The sequence below is a fragment of the Hordeum vulgare genome, chromosome 4H, assembly GCF_904849725.1.
Source record: "Hordeum vulgare subsp. vulgare chromosome 4H, MorexV3_pseudomolecules_assembly, whole genome shotgun sequence".
Lineage (NCBI taxonomy): Eukaryota > Viridiplantae > Streptophyta > Magnoliopsida > Poales > Poaceae > Hordeum > Hordeum vulgare.
In genome coordinates this window covers 3,214,816-3,231,007 of record NC_058521.1, presented here as the reverse complement: position 1 = coordinate 3,231,007, position 16,192 = coordinate 3,214,816, and the positions used below count along the sequence as shown (strand labels likewise).

At 42.3% G+C, this 16,192-nt stretch overlaps 1 pseudogene; it reads right to left on the bottom strand.

The window, feature by feature from the left end:
* Window positions 1-14,004: 14,004 nt before the first annotated feature.
* LOC123450952 lies at window positions 14,005-15,763 on the bottom strand (annotated as a pseudogene).
* Window positions 15,764-16,192: the final 429 nt, after the last annotated feature.

Below are 16,192 nucleotides of genomic sequence, written 5' to 3'. Positions count from 1 at the left end.
CGGTTTCATCCGAGATTGTCGTAAGCCGTTTGAGGGGATCAAATCTACATATAAATTACAACGATGTGAGTCAAAACGTCGTAACCGCATAAGATGAGATCGTCATAACTTTTACGACGATTATAAAAATGTCGTAACATGTTCTAACTATGTTAACATGTCACTCGTGGGTCCATTATATCTCACCTCATCCTAGTTTGTGAAGCAACCTACTATTCTGTCATTCCAAAAATTCTCGAAAAATTCTCATAAATACTTTTGATCATATATTCCTCAAATATGAGAAAACCCTTCCTTCCATAGTTCAAAAATAATTCAACAATATTCATTTTCCTATTCTGTTCAGAATTGCACTTTGTGAAGTAAGTACTATTTCTATTTCTTTTATTACCCTCATATTTTTTGGCACACTTTCCTATCCAAATCATTTCCTCATGAAAACTTTCGTAACCATTTGCCTATTAAATCTTTCTCAGAAAATTTCCAAAGTTTGTGTTCAGCTAACAGCTTTGTGAAGGAAGTACTAGATAGGAATATCCTGATGAGTTGAATTTTTTCCACATCTTCTATGTGCCCAAAACATAGCTCTTCACAAAATTTTATCCCCGTCTAGCAATCCATGTGAGCTCATCATTTAATCTTTGTTTCTGATGATATTTTCAGTTTGTGAAGCAACTACATTTTATAGTACTTTAAAGTTGATTAAAATTTACCACGGAATAAAACTGACCATATAACCTCACTCCACCAAATTTTAGCTCATTTAATTTAGAAAATTTTCCTAAATATCTTTCCCAATATTCTGTTCATTAAAGAGCATTCTGAAGGAAGTACAATTTTTGTTTATCCAAATTTTACGAAATTTTTAGAGTGCCTTAATGTGTCCAAATTATCTGCCTCCTCCAAATTTCAGCTCAATCTAATCATCTATGTGAGCCCAGTTTCAATTACAATTTTCTGTCCAGATTGGCACATTGTGAAGGAAGTGTCACTTTGGCATTTCCAAATGGTATAATGTTTGTACAGTGCCTTCATATGCCCATATTAACATCATACACCAAATTTCACCTCAATCCATTTATTTATTTGATCCCAGCTTCAACATCCATATTTCTGCACAGTGTGTTACTTTGCAAAGCAAGTGCCACCTAGGTTCATCCATTTGAGCTAAACATTTTCCACGAGTCTCCTTAGTAGATGATCATCCTCAGCCAAAATTTAGGACTATTATCTATGTTCATTACCCGCACCGCTAATCAAACACTTGGTTGCTAATTCATGTTTGAGCTTACTTAAGTCTCCTCGTGAGATTCTTTTATTGTATTCTTCTTCCTAACACCTACCGAGGGATTATCCAACCCACCAGACATGCCTACTCCACCCAGAATGCATGGCAACGCAACGGTCAGGTGGTGATCATGTGGCTGGCATGCAAGTTCACGCGCTCTCGAGTTGGGGCCCTCGACCACCATCCAAACCTCGAGATCAAGCCACCACACCATGTATTTTCTGATTAAATAGATACATGTATCTATAAATGATTTTTGGGAAAATAAAGAGCAAACTATAATGCAGCTGTAGTTCAAATTTAACCCGCTTCCATCTGAATCGACATAAATTTGTCTTTTTCACGAGAGGTGGATAAAAGCTTTTAACACCCAACCATTTTGTCAACTGTACATTAAATATGTCCTAGTATTTTATAAAAATGATTTGGTCCAATTTTGAAACAAATATATGGTAGGTCCATCACAAAACAATTCATTTTGGGCACTTGAAAAATGGAAAATAATGTTTACATACAAGGAAAATGAAAATTCCTTTATCAACATTGTTTGCCATTCCAATATGCACCCTTGTGCATAATATTATATCATTTCAACAAACTATGTCATGAATGTGGCCATAAGATTGATCATTTGGCTTGAAAGCCATGAATCACTACAAGAAAAACGGTCAATTATGATCAAAAATAATGACGGTGATTTAATTGGTCATTGATCCATGACCAAAATTCTGAAATTAGTCATGGCAAGTCTAAGAGGGTTCGAAGCCCATAACGTTATAACCTTTTGCGTCCATTAGGTCATCATCCTATTGCACAAAATGGTCATTAAGATGTGTAGCATTCTTTATGATCATATTTTAGTGCTACCATGATCAAATATAAGGTCGTAAACATATGCGTGGAGGTGACTGGACGAAAGCTCACCAATTTTGCCTATGTGTCATGTATGCAGAGCGAAAATTTGTTTTATACGTATATGGATGAAGTAAATGATATTAGATAAATAACAATAAATTATAATTATTCATTTTAATATCCCAAATATTTTAGAAAATACAATATAATTACCAAAATGAAATATATGAGCCCATGCTAATCTCATAATTTTTAGACCCTATTTAGATAAATAGTTTTGAAAGGTGGTATAGGGTACCTGGTGTTTGAGACGATAAAAAATTTAAACATGACCTCGTGCCTCTTTATAACACAATTATTATAAAAGTTCACATAAGAAGTATAGAGATATAAAAAGTTTTCAACACATTATGTTGAATTTGGCTCCAATGGCAACCCACATGCATTTGTATAGAAGTAGAGAGGTGGGAGCCCTTTCTAGATACATATCTTATTTTCTTGTTTTTAAAGTCAAATATGTTTGCCTTGTTAAATATATGTTCCTTCAGTGATACAAGGGTGACGCTCCTTGCCGATTGGTCGCACAAGTGCTCTTTTGCACCGCATGTTCATAAGAAAATACACCTAAACTTATAGTATGTGTGCCTGAAAATACAACGAAACCACGTCCCATCAACAAGTACAATGATGTGGATATACAGTTAAACCACCTGTTTTTAGGCAATAAAAAGATACAACTAGAGACAATAATATGGGTCCGTATTTGCAAAATCCAATATTTATACGGACTTGAGCAGACCCATTAACTAATAAGATATAATTCACTAAAAAAAGAAATAGGATATAAAGTCCCTTCCCCCACAAAACTAACCCTAACCCTATCTCCAGAGTCCCCCTCGACTCCCCTCCCACCTCTCCCGTTCCCCTCGACTCCCCTCCCACCTCTTCCGTCGCCGGCCTTCCTTCCCCTCACCAGATCCCTTGTGCTCCCGTCCGCCGTGGCAGGCCCCTGTGCTCCCTTCTCCACCTCTCCCGTCAACCTCCCGGCCACCATCCCTTGTGTCCGTTTAGTGCGGATCTGGCTGCCGCACTCTCTTCCCCCGTTCAGTGCGGGAGGCCATGGTGCGGGCGCGGACGACCATGGTGTTCAAGGAGAATGACGCACCCTGCCGATTCATTTTTGGCATCCGTCCTTGCGCACCCCCGCTCCAACGAGTACATGTGACCAAGGAAAACGGCGACAAGGCTGCCGACTGTACGCCGCAGAGTCCATGCCGGAGCAGCACGCCCTTGTTCCTTCGTCGGGTATGACGCCGTCAGTGACAAGCAGGTCGGATTTCCCCCCGGTTCATCCGCTCGTATTCCTCTCTCAGAATAGTGCATGTGCTTTGTGCAAGCGCAACTGTAGTGGGTTAACTAGGCGGTAGTATTGAATTTGACTGTACATATATTCGGCTCTCTGTAATTTCATTCAGTTTGGACAATGGAATGTCTACTTGGACAGATGGTTTACTAGTTCATGTGAAGCCTCTTACAGTATCAGTGTGTCTTCTCACAGGAAACTGTGGCAGTAACCACCGAGGTACAGGAGAAGATTCTTCGCGATATGGGGATCGGTATTATATGCTCTATGCCTTTCTGGTTTGCTTGGTCTAGAAGTTTTCTTATGTAGATGTGAAGTTAGAATTGGCAACACCCTAGCATATCTATGCTGACAGTGATGCCCAGATGCAGAATGTAGGCATGTTCCAGTTAGAAAGTGTTCCAACTTTTGGTATTATATTGTAAAGCCATCTAACATGTCCAGGTGTCCTAACATATATGGTTATGTTTCATGCATGCCTTGTGCTGACATGTAATTTCTGAACATCAGATCCAAGTTTTGGTATTGCTTGCCTGTGAAAGGTCAACGTCATGTATGAGAATGGCATGGACTTTATGATTAAGCTCTACCAATTTGTTGCCAATTGAGAGCCTCCTAATTTTTTACAGTATATTTTCTAAAATTCTGTCTAAATATGTGGTATAACTATCTAGTGGGGTAAGAGGAAAAAGTCTGTTACAGCGAGTAAAGCTGAATGTCTTTATTCATTATTCTGGATTTAGCAGTTTCCCGGCCGCATTTGTGTATGTTATTACATCACGTAGCTGCACGTATTGGTTTTCCAATGTTGCATAATCTTGTAATAATTAGCTAGTGCATTGTAATGTTGGTAAATGAAACCACTAATATAGTAGAGCAAGTTTGAAAATTGCCCACACTGATATGTGTAATGTTATGCCATCTCTTTTATTTATTTTCGAGGAGCTATCAGTTAATGTCCCAACCACTGTAAAGCAAACTGGTTAGGTGCAATGGTGTTTATTAAAAACATGCCTTCTTCTGGTTAGATTTTACCTTTGCTTATTAGAGAAAATATATACTCATTGGTCAGCTTTATGTATGCTCCGAAGACATAACAGAAAATAGGAACCGGAACATGAAGTCATTCTTAGGATCTTCCCCTGATAAACATTTCGAAATAGAAAATTCCAAATAAGTTTTCTGTTGCAGATTTTCTCTGTTTAAGACAGGAACTCTAAGAACAAAGTTCTTTAGATTTTCATGTTTAAGACAGGACAACGAATAGTGTCCTGTTGGCTGGAAAATAACAAACACATTGCAGTACCTGATTTCATGCCACTAGAGTTCCTTGTTCGAAAGAGTTATTATTAGAAAATTTAGCGACTGCATAATAGTAAAGATTTTAAATTGAAAACACTGTGCAAACCAATAACCAGTATCTTTACCTAATAATAAAGAGGCTATCGCTTCCGTCGGAAAACCCATCAAGGTGATTTTACAAAAAAGCCCTTACTGTTTATGACATTAAACTCGTAGTATATATTAATTTTTTTTTAAATACTCATATCTTTTAAACCGTAACTCCAAATTTAACATATTATACATGGAATTTGATTAAAAAATATGTAGAATTTAAATATGATATTATTTTATCTGTTAAACGTTTAATAAAAATACTATCTAGGGTGCGATCTTAATAAATAAGTCATTATTCGCCTTTCTTTCATACCGGTACTCATCCGGGTTGGGGATGAACACGTCAACAAAATCAGGATTAGAGATGAAACTGAAGGTCACTTGACTGATTCTTTGCACGTATTAAATCTACATGCAAGCCGTGTTAAAATGGAAGACCTGTGAAATTTTAAACCGCATTTTTGTAGGATAAGACCATCTTTATTTGTATCGTAACTATAAATTCTCAAATTATAGACATTTTTTATAAATTAAGAGCGTGTGCCGTGTGGTATTTCTTTCTCCCGTTGCAACGCATGGGCCCTTTTGCTATATATTATATATATATATATATATATATATATATATATATATAATAATAAAGAGGCTATTGCTTCCGTCGGAAAACCCACCGCGGCAGTTTTATAAAAAAAAACTGTAATTTTTGTTATTCAACCCGCGCTCCATCATTTATCTGCAACGCAAAAGGAAAAAACGATTCGCTGCAAAAATTATACCCGTACGCATCGCCTCCTCCCGTCGACCCTGGGCCACCCTGGCCTGTGCCCAGGCCGCCGCCACACCACTCGCCGCCGCGGCCGACCTCAACCGCCACCGCTGCCGATCTCAACCCACCCGCCTCCACGGCCATACCTCTCCCCGCTCACTGCCCCCGTTGCGGCGCTCGAGCGCATCGCGTTGACCCTGGTCCATCCTGACGTGTGCCCAGGAGGTCGCCACACCACTCGCCGCCGCGGCCGACCTCAACCGTCAACGCTGCCGATCTCAACCGACCCGCCTCCGCGGCCGTACCTCTCCCCGCTCACTGCCCCCGTTTCGGCGCTCGAGCGGATCGCGTCGACCCTGGTCCATCCTGGTGTGTGCCCAGGCCGCTGCCACACCACTCGCCACCGCGGCCGACCTCAACCACCACTGTTGTTGATCTCAACCCACCCGCCTCCGCGGCCGTACCTCTCCCCGCTCACTGCCCCCGTTGCGGCGCTCGAGGGCATCGCGTTGACCCTGGTCCATCCTGGCGTGTGCCCAGGCCGCTACAACACCACTCGCCGCCGCGGCCGACCTCAACCACCACTGCTGTCGATCTCAACCCACCCGCCTCCACGGACGTACCTCTGCCCGCTTGCTGCCCCCGTTGCGGCGCTCGAGCACAGCTTCTGGATCAAATCAACGCGACAGCTACAGTGACTAGGGATGATGTGTCTGCTCGATGCAGAACAGCGGCGGCGCGGCGGAGCGAAGTACTTGCAGGTGGAGGCGGGCCTCCATGGCTCACACGGGGAACTCCGAGGTTATGGCGCGGCAACGTCGACTCCTTATGGCCAGATAGAGGCGCCTAACCCTTGCTCCCCTCATCGTATCCCCTCCTCCGGGAGGAACTCATCATCTGATGAGATCCCCTCCCCATGCCTCCAACCGTGTGCCAAGCACTGGCAATTTTTTTTGTTTTATGGGGATTTGTTTGTTGATGAATGAATGTATTGAATGTAAGATTGCATTGTTGTAGAGACAGAGAATGGAACACCATCTTCAGTTTGTCATCTGATCCCACATTCTCTACCCCATTAGTGAAATAAGATAACAATCCATTGATCAATTCACGTAGCCTCTTTGTTTTGCTTTGCTTGTCCCGCTCAATTTCTCATCATGGTGGAATTAACAATGGATGGGTTGATTTCTCAACAAAATAGGATAGGACTGACTACATTAGTTAGTTAGCTTATTATTTTAATAAATCGAAATGATTATAAAAAAGATTAAAAACGTGTGGTATTTTTCTCTCCCGTTGCAACGCACGGGCCCTTTTGCTAGTAACCTCCAATATAGAAATATAACTAATGGATATCTTTTTAGAAGTCTGCAGGTATGAAGTTTTAGATGGTTTTGGAAGTGGACAGGTTCTTAATACTTTGACCCCATTGAAGCATCACTTACAGTCTCATGTGCACCAATATATTGTTAAGTTCAGCATTCCTGCATTCTTATGAGTGGTATCTTCATATTGTAGGCTACTCAAACCAGGGGGAGTCTTTATGTTGGTACTCAAACCAGTACGCATGTTGCTGGGACCCGACTGTTTCTGCTATAGCTGGCGCAGGAGCGGCTCCCCCGCACCAGCGATGTCCGCTTCTTCTCCTACTACGGCGTAGGTAAGCCACCTGCTTCCTCTCCTGTGCTTTCTCTTTCTCTTTTGCGGTAAGTTGTATGCTGGCCATTAACGCCATGGATATTTGTAGGTTGGGGCACAGGCCATCGTTATCATTTGATTTTGAATTGCAATTTTTAATTTTAGAAAAAGAACCGTAGTGTTACCTTACAATGTATAAACTTGATAGGAAACTACCTATCAAATATTTATTCCTGGCCTTTGTGTTCTTGTTATTGACCTGGATAGCTAACTGTTAAAATACTTGCATTTGGCAACTTCCATTAAGTATTGTGCTAATCTGGACAATGTAACTTCTAGGTGACGCCCCAGCCTCTAGTACATGCAAACATACGTGTAGTCAGAGCTCAATACACTACCACTGATTATTTTGTATGCTTTCTTATATTTGATTATTTGAATTACCAGGATGATCTGAAGCACCCATAAGAAGTAGAGGACAGGTCAGGAGGAGGGAACAAGAAACTTTGTTTATCATTGATGTTATGTGTGATCAACAAAATCTTGTGCTTCTCATTCAATCTTTGTCGAACTATCTTATGTGTGATTATGCACTTGTTGGACCCTTTTGTTGTGCACTTGCACTTGTAGAACGATTTTGTTGTGCACTTATTGGGCCTTGAACCTTTATGTGTAGAGGAGTCGATTGATGATGTATTGTAATTCATGTAATTGGCAATCTTTATTTTTTTTGTACTTGTTTTTTAATGGGCCTATCTTGAGATATACATGCTTTTGGGAAAATTAATAATAAAATAGTATTGGTGAAGGCCCATGTAGACAAGATTATTGAATTGGGCTGTGAAATTTATGATGATTCCATTTGGTCACTCGCAATGCCATGTCAGCACAGCCATGTCAGATCCTACGTGGCTCTCACAAATGAGTAATGATCAAACCAAAATTTTGATCAATAGAGCTCTATGACCAAAATTTTAGAAAAGGTCAAGTTTGTTTATTCTTGACGGCCAACTCTTGACCTTGTAAATTTGGTCAAAAAAAGTCAATAAACAACAACAATGACGAATCAATGACCAATATAGGGAGTCATAATTGACCTTATTTCTTGTAGTGAATCTTCACACATGATAGCCCATTTCTAAGAACACTTCTTAAAAATAATTGTCGTATTATAAGTTTGTTATTTTTCCTAGTAATTTTGTCACATATAATGACACAATGCAATGGTTTTCCATTTTTTTGAATTTTTCATGGCCATTTTTAAATGTAGTCAAAACAGCGGGTATGACCATTCCTACCTAGTGGTTGAATCTTGGAAATATTTTAGTGTTTCTCTAATTAAATAGATATTTCTATACCTACAAATGATTTTTGGAAAAATAAAGAGCAAACTATAATGTAGCTACAGTTCAAATTTGACCCGCTTCCAGCTGATTCAACGAAAATTTGTCTTTTTCACGAGAGGTTGATAAAAGCCTTTAACACCCAACCATTTGGTCAATTATACATTAAATATGTCCTAGTATGTTAGAAAAATGATTTAGTTCAATCTTGCAATAAATATATGGTAGGTTCTTCACAAAAAACTCATTTTGGGTACTCGATAAATGGAAAATGAATTTTCCGTTCAAAGAAAATGAAAACTTTCTTAGGCAACATTGTTTTCCATTCCATTACGCACCCTTGTGCACAATACGAGATCATTTGGACAAACTATGCCATAAATGTGGCCATAAGATTGATCATTTGGCTTGAAAGCCATGAATCTTCACACATGATAGCTCATTTCTAATAACACTTTTTAAAAATAATTGCCGTATTACAAGTTTATGATTTTTGTGGTAACTTTGTCACATATAATTAAACAATGCAAAGGTTTTCCATTTTATTTTATTTTTTTCAATTTTTCATGTCTATTTTCAAATGCGGTCAAAAAGGCGGGTTTGACCGTTCCTAGCTAGTGGTTGAATCTTAGAATTTTTTTGGTGTTTCTCTGATGAAATAGATACTTGGGAAAAATAAAGAGCAAACTATAATGCAGTTGCAGTTCAAATTTGACCCGCTTCCATCTGATTCGACGAGCATTTGTCTTTTTCACGAGAGGTGGATAAAAGCTTTCCACACCCAACCATTTGGTGAATTGTCCATTAAATTTGGCCTGGTATTTTAGAAAATTGGGTTGGTCCAATTTTGCAACAAATATATGGTATGTAATTCACAAAAAACTCATTTTGCGTACTCGAAAAATGAAATATGAATTTTCCATCCAAATAAAATCAAAACTTCCTTAGGCAACATTGTTTGCCATTCCAATACGCACCCTTCTACATAATATAAGATCATTTAAACAAACTATGTCATGAATGTGGCCATAAAATTGGTCATTTGGCTTGAAAGCCATGAATCTTCACACATGATAGCTCATTTATATCAACATTTTTTAAAAATAATCGCCATATTACAAGCTTATTATTTTACGTGATAACTTTGTCACATATAATGACACAATGTGAAGGTTTTCTATTTTATTTTATTTTTGAATTTTTCATGACCATTTTAAAATGCGGTCAAAATAGAGGGTATGACCATTCATATTATTTAAAAATGTAAACAAGCTCTCATGTTTATGAACTTTGATCAGGTATTGGTTTGTAGTCTCTAGAAGGCGTGCAAAATTTGTGAAATTTTGTACTAATTTTGAACATCTTTATTTTGACAAAAGTAATAGTCTAAAAAACACAAATTATTTGAAGCTTTCCTATTGGATGGAATAGAACTCTCCTGGATCGATGACGTGGCGGACAGATCCACGCCCCACACCCACCACAGATCCAACTCGGCCCACCGGTCAGCGAGCCATGTACGGGGTAAACCCAACCCCTCGCTCTCCTAGTCTCCCTCCCCACGAACCCCTCCTCCCTTCCAGATCCGTGCCGCTACCTCCCTTCCAGATCCGCGCCCTCACCTCCCTTCCGAGAATCTCGCCGCCGTCCTCCTCCTCTTACCCATGGCCTCCCCCACGCCCTCCTCCTTACGCCCCTCCCTGCCAGTTTCCCCTCACGCACGCACACACGCACACCTTGATCCCATCGAACCGCCGCCATGAACTCCGCTGCGGGGATAAGGGACTCGGCGCTGGACCTGCTGACGGTGCTGCTCACGGGCCAGGCCCCAGCGATGGTCGGCCAGGACGGGGAATAGAACCAGGCGCGGGATGTCAGAGGAGCCCGCCCCCGCGAAGGACGGCGGGGCCGCGCGCCGGCGTTTTAGGTGATGGGCGGCGGACCTCCTCGTGGCGCTCCTCGCCGTGGCCGTCCGCTCCCGCAACTTCCCCTCCATTTTGTCCCTCTCGCACGCCGGAGGCTGCGGCTGCCCCGTAAGGCTCCCCTTGGTCTCGTGATTTTGGGTTCCTGCTCCGGTGAGGTTTTGATTCGACGACGACATTTCGTTCAGGGCACGATGAGGAAGTAGAGTGGGATGATGGAGGACTACGAGACGGCGGACACCATCAACGAGGACGTGCTCAACCCCATCCTGCAGGACCTCGTCGCTCTGCCCTTTTTCAGGTACTTCAGGCCTCGTTTGGTTAAGGGGGACTGGGGAGGATTTGAGAGGAAAATCCCCGGGGGGCCCAGAAACCCCACACATCCTCGCGCGCCCATTTGGTACGAGGGGTTTGCTTAGCCCAATCCGTTCCGTTTCCCTTCAATCCCTTCCTATCCATGTGTTTCAAAACCCTCCTAGGGGGAATGTGGAAGCAAAACCCCGGGGATTTGAGAGGATTGGGTGAAACAAAGGGATTCACCCAATCCCCTAAAATCCCTCCCTCTCAAATCCTTCCTAATCCCCCTTAACCAAACGAGGCCTCAAGGTAAAGTAGATATTGCTCTTCTGTTTTTAACGGACAAGGCGCTCGCGGCCATCCGCGCCGCCGAGCGCCTCCCCATCCATCTCAGCTACTACAAGGTGACGCGACCTGATCCTCTCTCTCCCGTGGTAGTTTTGCTACATCTGTATGCGTGAACTTGTTTTCTTGACTGCATGGGTCAGTAGTAGGCTGCGGTTGTAGGATCTGGCAGTAGCTAGATCTGTTTGTGCTTATGCCCGAAGGTAAAATCTGGCGATTTGGGTGAGTAAACGGAAGTTTGCGAAGCAATTAACTTTTGAAGCTTCCAATGTCAAATATAGTTCAACCTTATGCTGTCAACTCTGCATATGAAGTAGTATTTTCTTTGAGAGCAGCATTGCTTAGCAAGAGTGTGCCATCGAGATTTGTAATCCGGCTGATTGTTGTCTTGTTTCTAAAATTGCCATTGCATATCAAGAGGAGCATATATTTATATCACCGAAAGATTAAACCAATACAAGATAATATGTGCTCTTGGAAAGAAAACATCTTTATTTCTTCAAAACAACGGTAGTTTACAACTGAATTGTAGATTCACTACAAAAGGAGAGTCGATTGGACAAAGTCCCGCAACTCCTATACATTATGTTCTAACTGGTTGGAATCTATCTACAATCAAGTTGTTCTCATGCAGATGGTAGTACATGTGCACGCCGTGGTTTTCATGGTATTTTTGCTGTATATTCGTTCTAAAAAACTGTATATTCATGAGAGGAGTTTATCGTTTCTTGTATGATCCGTATTACTGCAGCTCCAGTCAATTGTCCTATAATCACTTTAGCATATGAGTTGCTTTTTTATGTGCTATTGTATTAAACTGTGTAGTGTTCATGTGGTGTGGACAACTTTGCCCACTCAACGACAATTAAAATATCCGTTTAAACCTTTTCTGGACACCTATTTTATTAGAATCTTGAACTGGTAGAAAATTATTTCAACTAATGTCCTCTTCAGCCTGATATTGAATAGCTATAAAGGAATCAACTCTCATTTATCTATGCTGCTTATTCATACAAGTTAGCATATTTGCTCACCTGACTGATATTTTTCTATATATTGTAGGTGGATCTATAAAATTAAATTCAAGTTCATACACATACATATAATGGTTTTTTTTATAACTAGCAACTTTTAACAACTCTGACATCTAGTATAATGGATATATTTTGCGAATTGCAGTTACTGATCTGTGTTCTGATGTAATATTATGGCCTAATGTTTTTTGTTTTATCTCTTTTTTTGTTGCTAGGAAAGTGGTGAGAAGATGTCGATGATGCCTACTTGGGACATTCAAATCAACACAACATAAAATTTCTAAACCTATGTCTCATAGCAGAGTGGAATGAACTCCATTGTTAGCAGATGTGTCATTGTTCTATTGTGCAATTCTGTCCGTTCTTGCTATATTCATGTGTAAGGAAATGTATTTATGAGATGAGTTATTGTGTTATGTAAACCTGGGAGATGTATTACGTGATGTTATATGACAGATGATTCGAATCCGGCTTGGAGTTTTCTTGATTTGAATAGCAAATCGTGTCGAATTTAAAATTGGACAAATAATTGGGTTGAAAAGGCCCAACAAATAAAAATAAAACAAACATCTGAAACAAAAAGTTGCTGAAATAAAAAAATGAAAAAAAGACCAAAACTGAAACTGAACCAAATGTATTTTGACACTAAAATGCCAGGGCCCAAATTATATTGATACAAAAAAATTCGAAAAAATATATTAGAAGTGGCTGTAAATAGGCTAAGGCCTAGAAAGAAGCCCGATAAAAAAGTACAAAACAAAAAAAACCAGCCCATGCGATCAATTGAAATGGGTTGAGCTGATTTCGACCACATTTTGATTTCGTCGTAATTTTGCCACGTAGGACTGGGTTAGATTGCCAACGACGATTTAGGATCGTCGTAAAGGTTATGACGATCCAGGAATGGTCGTAAAAATTACGACGATTTTGATCAAAACGTCGTTGCTGTCAGTTTTTGACGCTTCGTTTTTTGTCGTAAGATCGTCGTAAATTAAAAACCGTGACGATGTAGCGATAAAAATATAGCGTCGTGTATTAGCATATTTTTGATAGTGTCAGATGTACGAGTTCGGGTCCCACTCGAAAGTGTTAACGACCTTACTTCTCGAGCCGCGGTGGCTGGTGTTTGCTTATAGAATGTGTGATAGTACAGATGTTGAACCCTTGCTCGAAACCCGGGGTGGCTTATATAGAGTGCAGCACGATCGGACGGACTTCATTACAAGGGCGAGTAAATGTTAATAACAACGGAAGTTACTAATAATGGCAGCTTTAACTCTGGCGTTACTGATAACACACGTCTTCACTGCACTCCATGTGATTGTTCTAAGTCTCTGGCCGTTGCAGTCTCCTCGTTGCCCACGCCTTGCTGCAGTCCGAGTGTAGAGGCACGTCCAACTGATACTAGACACTCCAAGTGACGTCATGTGACCCGAATGAAAACACACTTGTCCGAGTGAGATCATGATTGCATAGATGACTTTTGGAACGTTGATGTCTATGTAGGATCTTGAACAGACCTAGGGATGTAGATTCGTAGGATTGCCCCTAATGTACATCCCCGTCAATAGGTAAAATCGAACTAGCGTTCATGGCACAGTGATTATTGTTGCAGGTAGTCTGTAAATATTTATATTGTGGGACACATGGAGTATAATACTTCATCCATCTTAAAATAAGTGGTGCAAACTTTGTAATAAATTATTACAAATTTTGTATTAGATCAACGACATTTATTTTGAAACCGAGGTACTACACTTATTTTGAAACCGAGGTAGTAATGCACACTGCAAAGTGCAGAGGACAGCGGTAACGTAGGTGGTCGAACGCGCTAGCTAGCATTCAATGATCTCCGTCGCACGGGAATGCTCACCGGTCGGATATCGATGTATGCACTCAGCCCATGCCTTGTCCGGCACGGCCGCTGGCCAAATGCACTCCCACACAGCGCTAACGCATTCGAACCCGGACCCAAACCCAATCATCTAAACACGATCAGCCTTGGACATTCGGCCCTTGGCCTCGATGTACGCCATCTCATACCACAATGAGCTGCTTGATGTGTTTCCAAACCCGATAATGCTAAAGATACGGACAGCTTCTAACAGGCTTTTACGGAAGGACGACGTGGCCTAATCTAACTGCTCTCCCCCTGATTTCACCGATGGGACCGTCTTCTTTAAGTAAATTCCAACCAATCACTCTTAACGAGCCTGTAAATCTTCCGTAGAACGCCCGTAGGTGTAGCATTACTCTTCCAAACCGATAAAGGGTCATACGCGCCGGCTCCACATCTTCGTCCGATATCCCGAGGATGCGCTGTACACCGTCGATCGCTGTAGGGCCGCCGGTGTGGATGCAGAAGTGATCGAACGCCTTGCGGAAATCCGGGACGTAGGGCCTGAATACCCGCTTGCCGTCGATGGGCAGCTTGCTCCACACGAAAGACGTTGCTCCATGTAACACAAAGAGCAGCTGCTCGGCGAGTGGCAGGACGAGGGAGCCGATGGCAGTGATATTGGCCTTTAGAGCGTCGGCGGCGACCGTCGGGAGGTCCTTGGATAGGTTCATCCCTAATTCTCCATCAGCGTCCTCCTCTTGGAAGATACACGAGTAGGCGGCATCACTTGCGGCGCCGGTGATGGTTCGCACGAAGTGCCTGAGACGGAACCGAGCCTTTTTCTTGGACGTGGACAGGAGCGCGGCGGCGCCGCCCATGCGGAAGAGAATGTTGGATAGCTGCATGGGCCGCTCCTTGCCCTCGTAGAAGTTGGAGGTGAGCGTTTCCGAGGAGACGATCAGAGCGTAGTGCGCACCATGGTGCCGCGTCGCCTGCAGTAGCCTGGTCGCTAGCCCCACCGCCGTCACACCCGCGCTACATCCCATGCCTGATAGGTTTACAGCGCGGATGTCATGGCGGAGCTTGTATCTGCTCACGATCATGTCGCCGATGGACGGCACTGGGTCGAATACGCTGCAGCTGACGACGACTATGCTCACAGCGTCAGGGGCGATGCCAGTCTTTGCGAACAGGTCGTCAATGGCAGAGAAGACGACCAACTCTGCTTCAGCACGGGCTTCCTTCAAGCTTCGGTACACGGGGATGTAGTGCATGGTGGGGGGCACGTTGGACTCGTTGCCGATGCCACTGCGTTCCAGCATGCGCGTGATGAACTTGATGCTGCTAACGTCCAAGAACGGCAACAGATTCATATGCTCAATGAACATGGAGATGGGCACGCGACAAGTGGGAGTACCCTTGAAGCAAGCATAGTCTACGAGGTATGCGGTACGGGGGCGTAGCTTCATGGTCAGGTATATGGCGACCACGGCGGTGGGAAGGAGACCCGTGAGGAAGAGGTGGTGGTTGTATGGGAAAGCGTGAAACCAGCGCACGAGCCGCATGGGAAGACCCAGCTCTGTCGTGTCGTGGAGGATAGTGCATGCAAGCAACAAGATAACAATGACGAGGAAGGGCTTTGCATGAGGTGAAAAGCCCATGGTGTTACGGACCTAGCCTGTCCAAAGCTCAGTATTCTCTGGCCAGCCGGAGGTGTTATATATAGACGCGACGGACCGTAGATAGTTTTAGGGACTGCTAGGCATCCACCGGTGGATTTATAGTAATCATTCACCATCTTTTTAGCCGTTCGAGGTATACGTGCGTACCGTCTGATCACGAGCTGGATCGTCTTCATCCACTATCTAAAATTCCGAAACAACGCTCCAGTTGCAGAAACAAGCACGCTGCTACGCGTCCGGTTGACGGGTTAAAAAATGACTGACGGGTCTTTTGCAACATAGATTATGTTGCAATTTTTTTGCAACAAGGAGCATGTTGCGAAAATGCCCGTATATTTTTTTTACGATAGGATTTGTTATAGAATATTTTCTGCAACAAGGATCGTATTGCAGAAACTTTTGTAACAAACGTCATGTTGCA